This window comes from Leopardus geoffroyi, chromosome D1, assembly GCF_018350155.1.
Source record: "Leopardus geoffroyi isolate Oge1 chromosome D1, O.geoffroyi_Oge1_pat1.0, whole genome shotgun sequence".
NCBI classification, from domain to species: domain Eukaryota; kingdom Metazoa; phylum Chordata; class Mammalia; order Carnivora; family Felidae; genus Leopardus; species Leopardus geoffroyi.
Genome location: NC_059329.1, coordinates 114,619,859 through 114,635,737, shown reverse-complemented (window position 1 = coordinate 114,635,737; position 15,879 = coordinate 114,619,859). Strand labels below are relative to the sequence as shown.

The 15,879-nt window shown below is 54.0% G+C and overlaps 1 protein-coding gene across 1 annotated transcript in view; it reads right to left on the bottom strand.

The window, feature by feature from the left end:
• MOB2 (MOB kinase activator 2) overlaps window positions 1-15,879 on the bottom strand; it is a 75,382-nt gene that overhangs the window by 19,378 nt on the left and 40,125 nt on the right. The window lies entirely within an intron of this gene.

Sequence of the window (15,879 nt, the reverse complement as noted above, 5' to 3'; positions counted from 1 at the left end):
AGCTCTAATAACACTAGCCACCACAATGTCTAACACACACACACATACACGCAGAGACAGGTGAGGAAGTAAAAAATGTAACCCATAACCAGGAAAAATAAGAGTCAACAGAAACAGACCCAGACACAACAAAGATGCATCATACATTCAATGATTTGAGGATTTACAGGAAAGGATGGACATAATGAGCACAAATATTAGGACTCTAATATTATAAATTTAAAAAAAGAACAAACAGAAATTTCTAGAACTGAAAAATAGAACATCTAGAATGAAATTTTATGGCGGGGGGGGGGGGGGTGCCTGGGTGGCTCAGTTAAGCATCTTTTTGATTTCGGCTCAAGTTGTGATCTCAGGGTCAGTTGTGAGATCAAGCCCTGCGTTGGGCTCTGCGCTGGCAGAATGGAGCTGCCTGGGATTCTCTCTCTCTCCTGCTCTCTCCACTCCTCCCCCACTCATGTTTATGCTCCCTCTCTCTCAAAAATAAAATAAAATAAAAAATCTTAAAAAAACTTTTTTATGGGATAGACTTAACAACAAATTAAACAGTGAAAAAGAAAAGATTACAATAAAAATATAACTTATTAAAGTTTGTAGAATACAGGTAAAAAGCCAGGCTTAGGGAAAACTTATAAGTTTTAATAAGTTATAATATGTAAAGAGGTACATATTAAACCCAAAGCAAGTAGAAAGAAGGACATAACAATAATAGAAGTCTATGAAACAGAAAACAAGGAAAAAAAAAACCCACAAAGGTAACTTTCAGAAGCTTAAGAAAATGGATCAATTCCTCAGCCAGACTGATCCAAAAAGGGGAGAGAGCGTGAGGGAGGGCGTGAGGGTGCAAACTGCCAATGTCAGAGGTGAAATAGGTGTTGTTAAAGATCCCAGACACTGCGAGGACCAGAGACCGCAGTGAACAACTGTGTGCCAACAGAAATGAAACAGGCAAGTTCTTTACAAACACAAGTTACCCAAACTGACAGAAGAACAAATATAAGATTCGACTTTATGATTAAAAATTTGATTAAAAAATTCAAAAACCTTTCTACAAGGAAATGCCAAAAGCAGATGCCTACGAGTGAATTCAACTAAATCCACAGAAGAAATAACACCATTCTTACACACACTTTCTCAGAAAATAGCTGAGGAAACACCTCCCAGCTAATTCAGCGAGGCCAAAATGGAAACATCACAAGAAAAATTACAGAGCAACATCCTCCTTGAACACAGATGCAAAACTCCCTAAGAAAATATTAGCAAAATGAACCCAGCGATATGTAAAAGGAGTAACAGAGCATAACCAAGAGAGGTTCATCATCTAAGCTTAGCCGACATCTGAAAATCAATGTAATTCACCACATTAACAGATTAAAGGGGGGAAAAGTGATCATCTCAATTACATGATCGTTCTCATGTACAGGTAGAAACAGTACATGGCAAAATGTTCACATAAACCCTCAGCAAACCAGGACTAGAAGGGGATGTTTTCAACTGGAAAAGGGCGCCTACAGAACTATCTAAATATGAAGATCAAATATCCAGCTGAAAAAGTCTAAACATCTTGCGGGTAAGATGAAGACCCAGGCAGCGATGTTCACTCAGTACTGCCACTCAGCACTGCGTGGATGGTCTCAGCCGGTGCAATGAGGCCAAACAAGAAATGAAAGGTATAAATATTAGAATGGAAAAGAACATCTTGCTTGGGAAATAAGATGGTTGTATATACACAAAGTTCTAGGAACCTGCAAAAAAAGTCTGCTACAGCTGAAAAATAAATTTAGCAACATCACACGATACAAGGTCAATATATAAAAATTCACTTTATTCCGATATACTAAGACCACACAAATGGAAAATGCAAGTTAGAAAACTGTTATTTACAACAGAATCTGTAAAGTTTAGAAATAGATTTAACTAAAGTGTACAGAGCCTCTTGCTACCAAGTGCAAAGCGTTGCTGAGAAAAATTAAACACATAAACAAATGAGAACATCTATCCTCAACCTAGATTAGAAGCCTCGATGCTGTTTGGATGTCAATTTTCCCACCTGAACACAGATTCAGCACAAGCCTATTACGATCCCAGCAGAATGTATTTGTAGAAATTGACAGGGTGATTCTGAAACGTATATGGAAATGTAAAATGGCCTACAATAATGAAATCATTCTTGCAAGAAAAGGAATCAAGTTGGGGGACTCACTAATTTCAAGACTTACTTTAAAGCTATAGTATTCAAGAAACTGTGTTACTAACAACACAAACAGATATTAAAAAAAAAAGAATAAACGTGGTCAATTGGACTTTAACAAAGATGTCAAGGCAATTCTACGGAAAAGGAAAGTCTTTCCAATAAACACTGCTGCAAAAGTAAACAGCTATTAAAAAACAAAAACAAAAATCCTCAACCCCTACCTCACACCACGAACAACAGGCAACTCAGCACGAGCTGAAGACTGAAGTACGAAAGCAGAGTGACCGCACTTCTAACAGAGAGCTCAGGAGGAGTTCTGTACCACACTCAGAGCAGGCAAAAATGACTCAGGACACATGAAGCATTAATGATAAAAGAAAAAGTTGATCACATTTCATCAAAATTTAATTACCCCCCCCCCACCTCCCACCGCCAAACACACGCCTTCCACTCAAAATACCGTTAAGAACAGGCAAACCACAGATTGGGAGAAAACATTCGCAAACATGTATCTGGCAAAAGACTGCTATCCGGACCATACACAGCAGTGCTACAACTCAATAACAAGACAACCCAGGGCTTAAAAAGGGCAAAAGACCAGCACACTTAACAAAGGAAGCTGTCTGAGTAGCAAACACAAAAGAAAGTGCTCGGCATCACTGGTCAGTAGGGAAAGGCACGTTAGATCCATTCCCAACGAGATCCCACCAGGCTGGCTAAAATTAAACACATGAACAACACCAAGGGTCGATATGAAGGCAGAGCAACCACAACTCTGATTCCCTGCTGGTGAGAACAGGACACAGCACAGCTCCTCGAGAAAACAGTCGGCAGTTCATCATAAAGTGAAATGTGTCATCTATGCTATGAACCGGTAAGTCCGTGCCTAAGTGTTTATCCAAGAGAAACAAAACACACCTCTATCTACATAAAGGCACACAGAACGTTCACAGCGGCATTGCTCGCAATAGCCAAACACCGGGAACAACCCCAAAGTCCATCAACAGGAGAACAGATTGATTATGGTAAATGCACATAATGAATACCACTCAGCCACCAAACACATCCACATGCTAAACCTCACGGGCATCGCACTGGGAAAAAAATGCCAGGAAGAAAACATAGGTACCCTACAGTTCCATTTATATGAAGTTCTAGAAACGGTGAAGTTAATCTTTGATGCAAATAAATCAGGATAGCGGTCGCGTCTTGGGAGGGGACGTAGCAGGGAAATGGTGAGAAGTGGCTGGGAAGTACAGGACGGAACCTTCTGGGTTTGAGGGTGTAAGCTACAGGGGTATTCACATCTGTCAAGACTCACTTAACTGTACGCTTAAGACCTGTGCGTGATACTGTCTATAATTTAGACACCAATTTTTTTAAAAACTAAAAATTGTTATCAAGGAAGACAGAAAAAGCATTTTAGTGAAAGCAGTGGGTAAACTTAAAAGAACAAAGACCTGGAGCCACATAGTGAAGAGGCACATGTCAAACCAGAGCCACCCGCACCAAGGTGTCACGGCCCCATCACCAGACTTACAACGTGGAAAGGCTCCTTCCACAGAAAGACCGGCTTACACGCAGGGGAAACGGTATTTGCTTCAGACTCCAACAACAACGCTTTACATCAGAAGGCCATTGTTACAGATGGAATGTTGGCGTCGCCCCCAAATCCCTACACTGAGGCCCTACCTGCTGATGGGATGATGTCTGGACACGCGGCCTCTGGGAGGTGATCAGGGGTAGATGAGATGGTGAGGGTGGGCTCCACGATGGGTTTAGTGCCCTTAGAAGGAGAGAAAGACATCTCCTCCCCCCAGCCTCCCAACACCCAAATCACCCGGGACCTTGATGTCAGACTCCAGAAGCGTGAGACTAAAGGTCTGCTGTCTGAGCCGCCCACCTGTGGTGTTCTGTTCCGGCTGCCGGAGCGAAGACTCAAAGATGCACAAGGTGAGAAAACGTGAGCCAGAGACTTTATATCCATCCATCCAGTCTTTCAACGTTTATTTATTTTTGGGACAGAGAGAGACAGAGCATGAACGAGGGAGGGGCAGAGAGAGAGGGAGACACAGAATCGGAAACAGGCTCCAGGCTCCGAGCCCTCAGCCCAGAGCCTGACGCGGGGCTCGAACTCACGGACCGCGAGATCGTGACCTGGCTGAAGTCGGACGCTTAACCGACTGCGCCACCCAGGCGCCCCTCCATCCAGTCTTTCAAGTGTGAGTTCTCAACTGCGGAGCGTCTGGCAAGATCTGAAGATGTGGGTAGAGGACAGGGCTGCGGCTCCACACCCCACAGCCAACAGGGCCGCCCCTCTGCCCCCCGAGAATCACCCAGCCACACACGTCAACAGTGTGGAGGTAGACGAACCTGGGTGAAGGCTCCAGACAAGCTGCCAACGAGCTCACGCCCCATGGCACCCACGAGGCCTCTCTGCACTTACGTCACTGCTTCTCAAGCGGCTCCCAGACCGGCATCAGCAGCATCACCTGGGAGCCTGCCCGAAATGCCAGTTCTCAGGCCCACGCAGCCCAACCAGCCTGGATGCTCTGCTGTGAAGCCAGCACGTGGGTGTGAACGTGCTCTCTGGGAGACTGGGACGCAAGCGAAGTGCTAACAAGGACGTCCGTGGGGCGGCCCTGTGAGCGCCAAGGGTATTCCATCTTGAGAACCAACACTGAGCCAACAACTGAACAGCAGACATCACTCCAAATCACGGGGTATAGGAGGAAGCGGAGTGGGCAGAAGCTTCTAGCTAATATGACGTTTCTCACTTCTCACGTGAGGGGACCAAAGGGCAACAGCCAAAAGATGATAGGATAGGACTGGAGGCTTTATAAAGTAACTGCTAGAAAAACATCAGTATTTCTAAACAATCTTCTTTTTTACTGTGACAAAATACACATTAAAAAGTACCATATTCGCCGACTCTTAAGCGCGCAGCTCAGGGGCACTGAGCACGTTCACGCCATTGTGTGGCCGTCCCCACCCCCCCGTCTCCAGAACTTTCCATCTTCCCAAACGGAAGCTCTGTCCCCGTGAAACACGGACCCCCAGCCTCTCCCCCAGCCTCGGCGCCCACCGTCCACTCTCTGTCTCCAGGAATCTGGAGACTCCGGGGACCTCGTGTGAGGGGATCACACGTGAGCATCACGTTCCCCGGGTCCATCCACGTGGTGGCAGGTGGCAGAACATCCGTCCTCATCAGGGCCGAGCGACAGTCCAGGGAGCGGACGGACTACGTCCGTCCACTCGTCCGTCGGTGGCCACGGGGTCACTTCCGTGTTTCAGCTGTTGTGAACGTGGGTGTGCAAATACCCACTCGAGTCCCTGCTCTCAGTTCTTTGGGTAAATACCTGGAAGAGGAACTGGGGGTCACACGCTCGTTCCAGATGCGGTATTTGGAGGAACCGCCACGCTGTCCTCCGCGGCAGCTGCACCGGCTCGCGCCGACAGGGCCCAAGGGTCCGTCCTCTGCTTCCTCGGCACACGTGTGGTCCCTGTGTTCTGTGTTCCTCTTGCTGGTGTGGTTGGCATGGGACAGGCACAAGGGTGTGGTATGGCGGAGAAAGGGCCTCGTGGTGTGGGGACACAGGTGGAGGTGAGGCCCTGAACCTGGACCCGAAGGAGCCGTAAGAACTCGTGTGCTCCACACTCACGCCTTTTCTGCCTCTGTCCACTGAAAAGGCCAAGAACACGTAACTGGCTCAGAAGCGGAAAGCACGCCTGACGTCCAGACCGTGGCCTCTGCACGTGCGTGCCCCTGCAGTGGCCAGGTGGGCTCCTGCACACGGACTCCAGGGCCGCACCTTTCTGTCTTGGCAAAGGGCTGCAGCTGAGGTTGGTGGGGTCACTGTCACTGTGACTGTGGACGAGCCTGAAGAGATTCCCTGGCCGAGGATGGGGCAGTTTAAGCGTACAGGACGACAACCCAATGGTCTGAAACGCCAAAGCGTTTAAACCTTTATCTAACGAGACTTTTTACGAAAACACCTGGTTGTTTACCTTCGGAAGTGGCAAAAACACAAATCTGCATGTTGAAAGACAGTCAATAAAAGGGAGGATTGAGTATTTATCCTGCTTCTCAAGCTGCCCAGTTAGTTGAAGAGGAGAAGGTTTTCTTTACGGAAGTATTCCATCTAACCGACCAGGAAGGAGGCAGAGACACAGCCTTTGTGCAACGCCTAACAAAGCAGCGATTCCGGGCGGCCGGTGGTCACGAGGGCCACACACCAGTCACAACAGCCAGAGTGCAAGCCTCCTACTGGAAGCCCACCACCACTGACAGCGAGTCTTGCCCCCACACGAGAAGAACACGACCCAACTAGTGTCTCAGGAGAGCCGACAGCTTACGGGACACACAGAGGAACACGCTAGGCTGGACCACAAGGACGGCTGGGTGACACCACAGGAGAAGCTGCCTGGTTTCATCAGTGTGACCGCAGGGGGGAGAAGAAGGAGCAGCGCCTGTGGACTGAGGACTCGCTGAATAAAGTCTGTGGCCTGGTGAACAGCACTGTGCCAACGCCACCCCCTTACACCCCAGTGGTGTGCAATGTCACCACTCGGGGCTGGCTGAAGTGGACACTGGATTCTCTGTGATGTTTTTGCAATTTTTTGTGAGTTTTTATTTCGAGATATGAAGTTAAAAAAGAGAAACTTATAAAACCTGTCAACCAACCACGATGCATGGACTTTCTTTGAATCCAAACACTAAAAAAACAGTTGTAAGAAACTGGAGAAAACATGAACACAGACCGGATGCTTGACGTTACTACGGATTGCTGCTCTGACATGGTAACGAAGTGTCCTCTGTGCAAGGAAAAGCGGCCCTACCCTTTGTGCGCACACGAAGACGTTTACAGACCAAATGTCACGACATCCAGAATTGGTTTCAGAACAGCTTGGGCAATGGGAGGAAGAAAAGAGAACGGCAAGATTAGGGTCACACTGGATGTAGGTTCAGAAACGGAGCTTCGGACTCATGTGCCTGCTGAAACCTCACCCTTAGCAACACACTCCTATAAAATCCGGCCATGAATCTGGCCCCCAGCCAAGAGACGGGCCTCCCCGTGAACACCTGGTGGCGGCTCCCCTCTTTCCGTGCACTGAGGCTCCCTCGGAACGGCCAGCATGGCCCAGGCGTGGCCGTGCCTGGCCAAGCCCCGGGCAGCAGGGCGTTATAACACGACACACACCGACGTCATGCATGGCCCGCGTACGTGTAAACTGGCACTCTGAGAAGTCAGGTCCACGGCGACGTCCCCGGAAAAACCAACGGCAGCAGCCCACTTCGTCAGGTGGGGAGCAGGGCGGACCGGGGGCACACAGGCGCGTGGCAGGGGTGAGGGCGTTCACCGGGCTCTTCCGGGCATGGTCCACACTCAGCCAGGGGCACCATCAGCTTTCACGACAAACGGAAGTGAGAACCGTGCGGGGCGCATGCGTACTTGGAAAGCAATGTCTGAGTTAGCGCGGCTAGTGGTGACTGCTGTGCCTCCTCCGGAACCGCCAGGCAAGGAGGGAGCCGGCGCTCTGCTGCCGAGACCACGGCCCATTTCCTCACACCCAGGCCCACCTCCGCTCGGCCTGGGTGGGGATGTGCACTCCTCCCAAGCTGCCCCTCTAACCTGCATGGGTGGCAGCTCAAGTCTTGCTCTTCTCGTGTGCAGCCAGGAGCTTCTGGAAACCCACCGTTCCCGACTTGCTCAGGGGCTCTGTGGGTGGTCCTGTGCCGGGGGGCAGGGTGGGACCCCGGCTGCCCTGCCTGGCCCAGTGGTCACGGCGTGGCTGGCCGGGATGTGGCTGCAAACTCAGCAGGACCAGTCAGGAGCAGCTGGCATGCACCCCTAAACACACTGCACCGGGCTTGCCACGGAAGGAGCAGACGAAAACGTAAGGCCAAGGGCTGCCTTTCTCTGCCATCAAACGGCCCGTCACTTTCATACGCTGAAGAAAGCAAGTCTGGGGAGATAAAAGTGATTTCAAACCCCACTCAGTTTTGCTACGTGTGCGCAGACTGAACTTCACAGGCACGTAAGGAGGGAGACGGCGTTACAGAGCAACCATGGGTGGCCAGTCTGAGCACGACCTCTCACCCGGAACGTCCTCAAAACAAAACTTCCAGTTGGGGCGTCCACTCTGGTCAAGGTGGGGTAACGGGGACCGGATTTTACCTGCTGCTTCAAACAACAGGACACTGGATAAAATATGTGACAGCTTTCAAGATCCTGGACACCAGACAACACGGCACAGTGACCCTGGGATGGGAGCAGACAAGGTAAGTCTGCATGCAGGGAGGGGCCCAGCAGACCCTGGGTTGAGGAGTCTCCGCCGGGGGGCTGGGGGCAGGGGACCCACAAGGACAGCGCTGCACAGATCTGCCGAGGGCCCCACTGGCAGGGATGGGTGGGGCGAGCCACCTGGGAAGGTTACAGGGACCATCCTTGGGGCTCATGCAGGGAAAAGGGGCACCCTGGCCAGAGTGGAGAAACGACTCATGGCATCAGATGCGATACTTGAAGACTTCAGCATCAGCGGGAGGAGAACCAGCTCCACGTGAGACCCTGCCAGAATCCCAGCAAACAAAGAACATACATAAGAACTAAAAAGGTTCAATCATTTCCCAACAGAGTCAAGAAACACAGCTCAAGAATAGCTAGAAACATACAAAGACATCCAGCACCAAAAAAGGCAGAGCACATGTCGTCTTGTGTCTAGTTGGAAGCCTTCAAGGAAGGAGGAAAATGCAAGTCATTGTCAAGAGTCAAATAACTGATGGAAAAGGACCCCGAAATGGCCAGATGACAGAATGAGAAAATGTTAGAAGGTTGTCACAACGGAGTCGCGCCTGCTGCAGAAGCTGGAGGAAACACTGAGCACGTCACAGAGAGACAGGGAAGGTTTCTTTTTTTTTTTTTTTTTTAAATATTTCCAACGTTTATTTATTTTTGGGACAGAGAGAGACAGAGCATGAACGGGGGAGGGGCAGAGAGAGAGGGAGACACAGAATCGGAAACAGGCTCCAGGCTCTGAGCCATCAGCCCAGAGCCCGACGCGGGGCTCGAACTCACGGACCGCGAGATCGTGACCTGGCTGAAGTCGGACGCTTAACCGACGGCGCCACCCAGGCGCCCCAAGCCTTGTTTATTTTTGAGAGAGCTAGAGAAAGAGAGTGAGAGAGAGAGAGAGCACGCAAGCTCGAGCAAGCAAGGGAAGGGGCAGAGAGAGGGGGGAAGAATCTCAAGCAGGCTCTGGGCTGTCAGTGCAGAACCGGACGCAAACTGTGAGATCACGACCTGAGCTGAAGTGAAGAGTCGGACGCTTAACCGACTGAGCCACCCAGGCGCCCCGGGAAGGTTTCTTTTAAGATCCCAATTGAATTTCTGGACACAGAAAGGATAACACGGGCGATGACAAGTACTCTGGGTAGGATTAACGGCCAACCGAACACGGCCAGAGCAAAGAAGCAAAGATGCATGAACTTGAAGCTGCGACCACGGAGGCTATCCGAAATGAAACATGGGAAACAGACGATGACCCGAGCAGCGGGCCTCCTGCGAGCCCACGCCGCCCCCTCCCCCCCAGGCAGCTGCTTGCGGACCCCTCTTAAAACACGTGTCTAAGGGCTTGCATCCAGAATGCTTCATCGCCCCCTATGACTCAACACGAACACAGACTCAGTAGAAAACGGGCAAAAGGTCTGAACAGTCGGCACTGAGAAGACCTGGAGGTCATGAGGTCATGAGCAAGCGCGGACCGCAACCGCGAGACCCCGCCTCCCTCCCTCACAAGGGCTCTCTGACCGACACTGCCGATGACGGGCACGCTCCGGGGCTGTCACGCGCGGCTGGCACAAAGACACGTGGCGTGGTGGCTGCAGAACACGGTCTGACAGTTTCTAAAGATGTTGACCGCACGTGTGTCGTACGACCCAGGCGACCCACCGAAGGGAACGCGCGTGTCTGTACAAAGACCTGCACGCGCGTCCAGAGCAGCTTCATCCGTGTCGGCCGACATGTGAAAACAGCCCCCGTGGCCGCCAGCAGGAAAGCGGACCACTAAGCTGGGGCCGGTCGGCACCACGGGGCCCCGCCCGACTGCAGACAGAAGACACCGGATGCACGCGGCGTGCGGGGGCCTCACACTCTGCTGTCAGACTCCCTCCCGTAAACGGCCGGACAATTGGACAATTTCACTAACCCGTGACGACAGAGGCGTGCCAGCGGTCACCTGGAAGGGAGTGGGAAAGAAGTCACGTGGTACCTTTTGGAGGTGACGGGTGGGCTCACTTCCCTGACTGGGGAGAGGGCTCCGAGGCTCGCGCACGCTAACACCCGCAGGGCTGGACCCTCTCAACAGGCGCGGCGTGTGTCGAGAACGGCTCCCGTCACGCGTCCTTGCTCCACCCGTCCCGAGGTCGCCTTAAGTTCCCCCTTCCAGCACGGCCCCTCCGGCATCCTCCCAGCCCCTACCCACACCCGTCCCCACCAGCGTGTCCTCGAGGCTCTATCTACCGTCGGCGGGTCCACCCTGGCCGAAGCCCCCCGTCGCTCTCACTGCGGGACCGTGGTGGTTGACAAGTCTCCCTCCTCCCGCCTGTGCCCGCCCTCAGTCCGTTCCCCTGTCCCGGGATGCTGCCTGCGTGCTCACTCACCGGCACGTCCCGAAGCACCGTGTCGCCCCAGGAAAGGGCTGCTGCGGCAGAAGGGCGTCCGCGGGCCACAGTGCCTGCCCGGGGCCGGGTTTCTCAGGAGAAAAATGCACTGTCCATCTAAAGTAAGCGGACTCCAGCTGAAGGCAGCAGCAGGCCCAGGGCCGGGCAGTGTAAGTGCCCGCGTCTCCTGCTGTGGGTCAAGCGCCGTGACGCGGACCCAGCCCCCCACCCCTGCATCCCGCCGGCCAACAGCTGCTCCCGCCTCCTCCAGGCGCTCTGCCAGGAGCCTGCCTCCTCCTCTCCCACCTCCTGCATGTTGCTTCTGACCCCAGTGCCTTACAGGACTGGAGCGACAGGGCCCTGGCACCCCAAGTGCCCACCACACTGAGCCAACGTCATCCCAGTGTCTCCCGCCACAGCAATCGGACCCCAGCCAGGCCCCTGCGCACGCTTACCGCTCTCTCCTCCGTGGGAGGCCCAGGGCCGGGACAGAACAGTGACTCTGTCTACAAGCATGGCAGACGCCAGGAGGGAGTGAGGGTGCTGGGCGGGTGCCACTCCCCCGACAACACACCGCTGTGGACGGAGCACCCACCCGGCCGGGCTGCACAGAACTGCGTTGTGACTCTACCCCACCCCCACCCCCGAGAACCGCCAGCTCAGGGGGCCAGGCCGTGTGCCACTTCCTCGGCAGTACACTCTGTACTTGGAGCGCACCTGGCACACTGAGGGCACAAAAAGAGTGCTGACAGGTGCGTAGGCCAGCCAGGAGTTAAACGAGGAAGAGAGGACGGAAAAATGTCTTTCTGGAGAAGCCCCGCACACCATCAGGGCTCTGCCGTCTGGCCGCGGAAAACCCCAATCCCCGCCCCCCTGGCACAGAGACACGTGCACACACGTTCTGCCTGCCACCAAACTGAGGCCCCGCAGGCCACCACGGACACCGGTCCTCCACTGGACTGCCACAGGGAGAAGGCCTGACATCCAGCCCTGGGAGAGTCCAGGGGTAAGCGGCGGCCACCGGGGACTCCGTGGATCCCTTAAACTGCAGAGTGACCTGGACAGGAAAGCATGTGCGCTCCTTGCCAATGTGGGGAAGATGGCTTCACCCTTCACCCCCAACTGACCCGCTGGCTCCTGGGCGCATCTGACTTTGAAAAATGAACACCGGTTGGGGCGCCTGGGTGGCTCAGTCGGTTAAGCGGCCGACTCCGGCCCAGGTCACGATCTCACGGTCCGTGAGTTCGAGCCCCGCGTCGGGTTCTATGCTGACAGCTCAGAGCCTGGAGCCTCTTTCGGATTCTGTGTCTCCCTCTCTCTCTGCTGCTCCCCTGTTCATGCTCTGTCTCTCTCTGTCTCAGAAATAAATAAACGTTAAAAAAAAAATTAAAAAAAAAAAAAAAAGAAAAAAGAAAAGTGAACACCGGTAATCCTGCCCTCCTGGCACTCTCTCCAGAAGCCAACAGCTATCACGGGCAGCGGACACGTGGCCAGGCCGAGGGTGCCCTGAGTGCCGAGCAGAGCGTGACGGCATGGTGGCCTTGGGCTTGCTGGGGTCCCCCCGACTCCCCCACACCCGCTATGCAGCCTCAGGCAGAGTGTTGCTCTGGAGAACGGGACCGCCTCTGCAGGGAGCGTGCGGGGCTTACAGGTGGCGTGTGTGTGTTGTGAAAGGGAGAGGCGCCCTGCCCACGCTCACAGGCTCTGCACATCCCTGCCCTTCACTCGACACTCTGGGTGGGACAGGGAGTGAGCTCACCCAGCCCTGAGCACACACGAGCGTCTGACCCCGACAGGCTGTGAGGGAGGGTCCAGACGGGTGAGGTCCGAGGGATGAGGAAAAGAAGGGTCTGTGCAGGGAACAGCACACGCAGACCCCTGGGAAGGAGAGCTCCAGCCACCAGGAGAGCCGTGCAGGGTGGCTAAAGAGACAGGGCAGCGGGGCTGAGATCTGGACTGTGCCTGAGGCGTGTGGGAACCCCTGAAGGATCTGAGTGGGAGAGTGGTGATCAGAAGGCCTAACTTGTGTGGAGAAGGCGGGAGGGCCAGTCTGGGCTGGAGTGGCACGACTGGGCTGGGGTCATGGCGCCAGGACGAGAGAGGCAGAGGCTAACAGGGCTGCACCCGGCTGCCACAGAGTCGCCCAGACGTCCTGGATGAGCACCTGTGCTGGCACCGCCACCACAGGTGACATCTGCTCATCACTGTGCAGAGGCATCAAACCCTCGCCTCGGCCCAATGACCCTGACAGGAGCCCCGTCCCAAAGCTCCCCCAGACGCCGGCCAGCTGGGCAAGGTCCCCAAGCATGAGGGTGCTTGCAGCCAGCAGGGCCTGGACATGGCCCAAAGGTGGGCGAGCCTCACACCACAGTGCAGGACCCATCTCCAGACCACAGGTGCCCCACGTACCTCCTCATACACAGATGATCGCACGGCTGGCTCCAACTCCCAGCCAGGCTGTGGGGCACGGAGCACGCCAGAGCCGCCTCCCCACCGTCCCGCCGCTCTCTGCACCCAGGGGGAGGAGGCAGCGTCTGACGGGCCTGGCCGGTGAGGACCTGGCCAGCATGTAGGAGCCGTTCCTCATAAGCCTCGTGCCTGGAGGGAGCATTTTCTGGAAGAACCCAGAATAGCTGCTGCCGACTTCAGCTCCACAAGAAGGAAGCACCTGCTTACCAGACCTTTTGGACAGGAGGTTCTCCCTCCTTCCTGGTTATCTAAGAACCTTGTAGGAAAGGAGGCGCCTCCCAGGCAGAGACAGGGGCTGGGTATTTCAGAAAACGTTTCTGCCTTGGACCTTGGTTCTATGCCCCCCCAAGAGCCTCTGAGCAGGCAGATCCCAACGTCAAGGGCTGGAGGCATATAGACCAGGGCACAGAAAGGGGCTTGTGAGAAGGTAAACCGTGGGGGCTCATCCCCAGCGTCTCCTGGAGCACCAACTGGCCTAGGCCTGCCAGAAGGAGGGAGCAGAGTTCTGAGAAGAATTGGCCCCTGAGAGCAGCCCCTCTCACGTCCCCTCTGACATCCTCTTCTGGTGCTCCAGACCTGTGACCCTGCCTGCCTTATTGGTAAAGAAGGCATGACACGATGGTCTGTTCAGGGCACACTGGCACCCTCTTTCAGAAGAAAACACAGAACCTTTATAGCACTGAAGAGAAGCTGGAGAGCCCCAAACACCCACAGAGGCCTGGCAGGCAGGAGACAGAATCAGTATTTTTTAATCGATGACAGCTGGCACGATGCCGGCTCCCAGAAGGAGCATCTCCATGCCAAAGCCTTACGGGCAGTGCCCCGTGGGCATGACCTCAACACGTCCTCCTAGCCCAGCGAGGCGACCAGATACTTCCATATCCATTTTACACCCAGGGAAACCAGCAATAAAGAAGATCCACACAAACCCTTTCATTACATCACACACGGCGGATTCTGCGTGCCACGTGCAAACTTCCGATCGAGAGGGCAAAGAAAGCTTTCCAGCAGCTGATCCACCCTCATCTATTGCTTTTCTCTACATAAGACAAGCGTCTGGACTGGCCAGGCTGCACACAGACTCCTCCAGGAGCCACACGCTGCAAAGCAGAGAGTGCGTATCTATCTGCGTATTGTGTGCATGGGTGTGTGTGTTTGCGACTATGTGTATGTGTGTGTGTATGATTATATGTGGGGTGTTTATGTGTATTTGTGTGTTTATGTGGATGTGAGTTGTGTGTGTGTGAGCTGTATGTATGCACGTATGAGTTGTGTGTGTACACGTATATGAGTACATGTGTGTGCACGCACGTGACCTCCAAGCAACTGTGCTCCTTTCTTCCTAAGGCTCTCCCCCCACCCACCCCAGCCCGTGACCCCCGACGCTGCTGGGCCGCGCTGGCCCCTGACCACGCCGAGTGCAGGAGCTCGGGCCCGAGCACAGGGGGCTGCTGTGCTCCTGCTCTCCCTCAATTCTCTCTCCCGACTGGTCACGTGCCGCTCCCTCACCAGTTCCCAGAGATGCCCCCCCATCCGTGGTCGGCACCCCCCCCCCCGTTCCCTCACTCTCTGCTAGCGCACAGCGTCCGGCACGCGGCTTGTTATGTCCCCCGTTGCCACGCCAGGGATTAGCGTCAGGCGTGCAGGGCATCGCCAGACCTGTTAACGGCTGTGTCCCTCACTCAGAACGCGTTGAGGGCCCGCGCACTTGCTGACTTCTCACACGAACTGTTTCATCGACTGTGCCCTCACCTCGGCACCTTCCCGGGGAGCTCTTAACGCAACTTTCAGAGTTCAATGACATGCCACTGGCGCTAGGACATGCTCCTGACAGCCTTCCAGCTGAGGTGAAGGGTCACTACCGCGCTAACTTCATCCAACCTTCGTCTGCTTTCCTGGCACTTCTGTCAAACTGGCACAAGAAGCAATCAAATTTTCAGGATGCTGGATGAGCTCCAATGTCCGGGCAAAGACAAGGGACCTGGTGAACAGGCTCCTGGCTGGAAGGCAGCACCGCCACGCAACAGCTAAAGTGTTTCCACCAGTGATTATCCAGGTCCCAAGAGGGTGCAAAGAACACTTTCGGACCACAGATCCATAAAGCCCAAAGGCACGGCCAGCGAGAGCCGGACATTCCGAGTTTCCAGGGATGTGGGCGCACAGCTGGTGTCAGAACTCCTCTCTCCTCGCTTCCCAGCTTTGCGGCTTGCACACCTGCTGGTCCCAGGAAAGCACACAGAGACAGGTGCTCACGCCCAACCTGGCACCCTGCCCACCTGACCCTGGCCCCCCAGGAGCTCGCATGATACACAGAAAGGGGCCTGCACCGGACTGGAAATTCTTCTAGGAAACAGCAGGAGCAAGACCTCAGTGTGGTACATAAACATGCCATCTGCCGAGGGCATGGCCCGTAGAACATGACGACAGATGAGCGGCACATCATCAAAAGGAAAGAGGGGTGTGTCTCAGAAAAGACAAGCCACAGACTGGAAGAGATATTTGCAAGTCACTTAGTGACACAGGGCTTCCATCCACAACAGATGAAGCACTCTCAAAA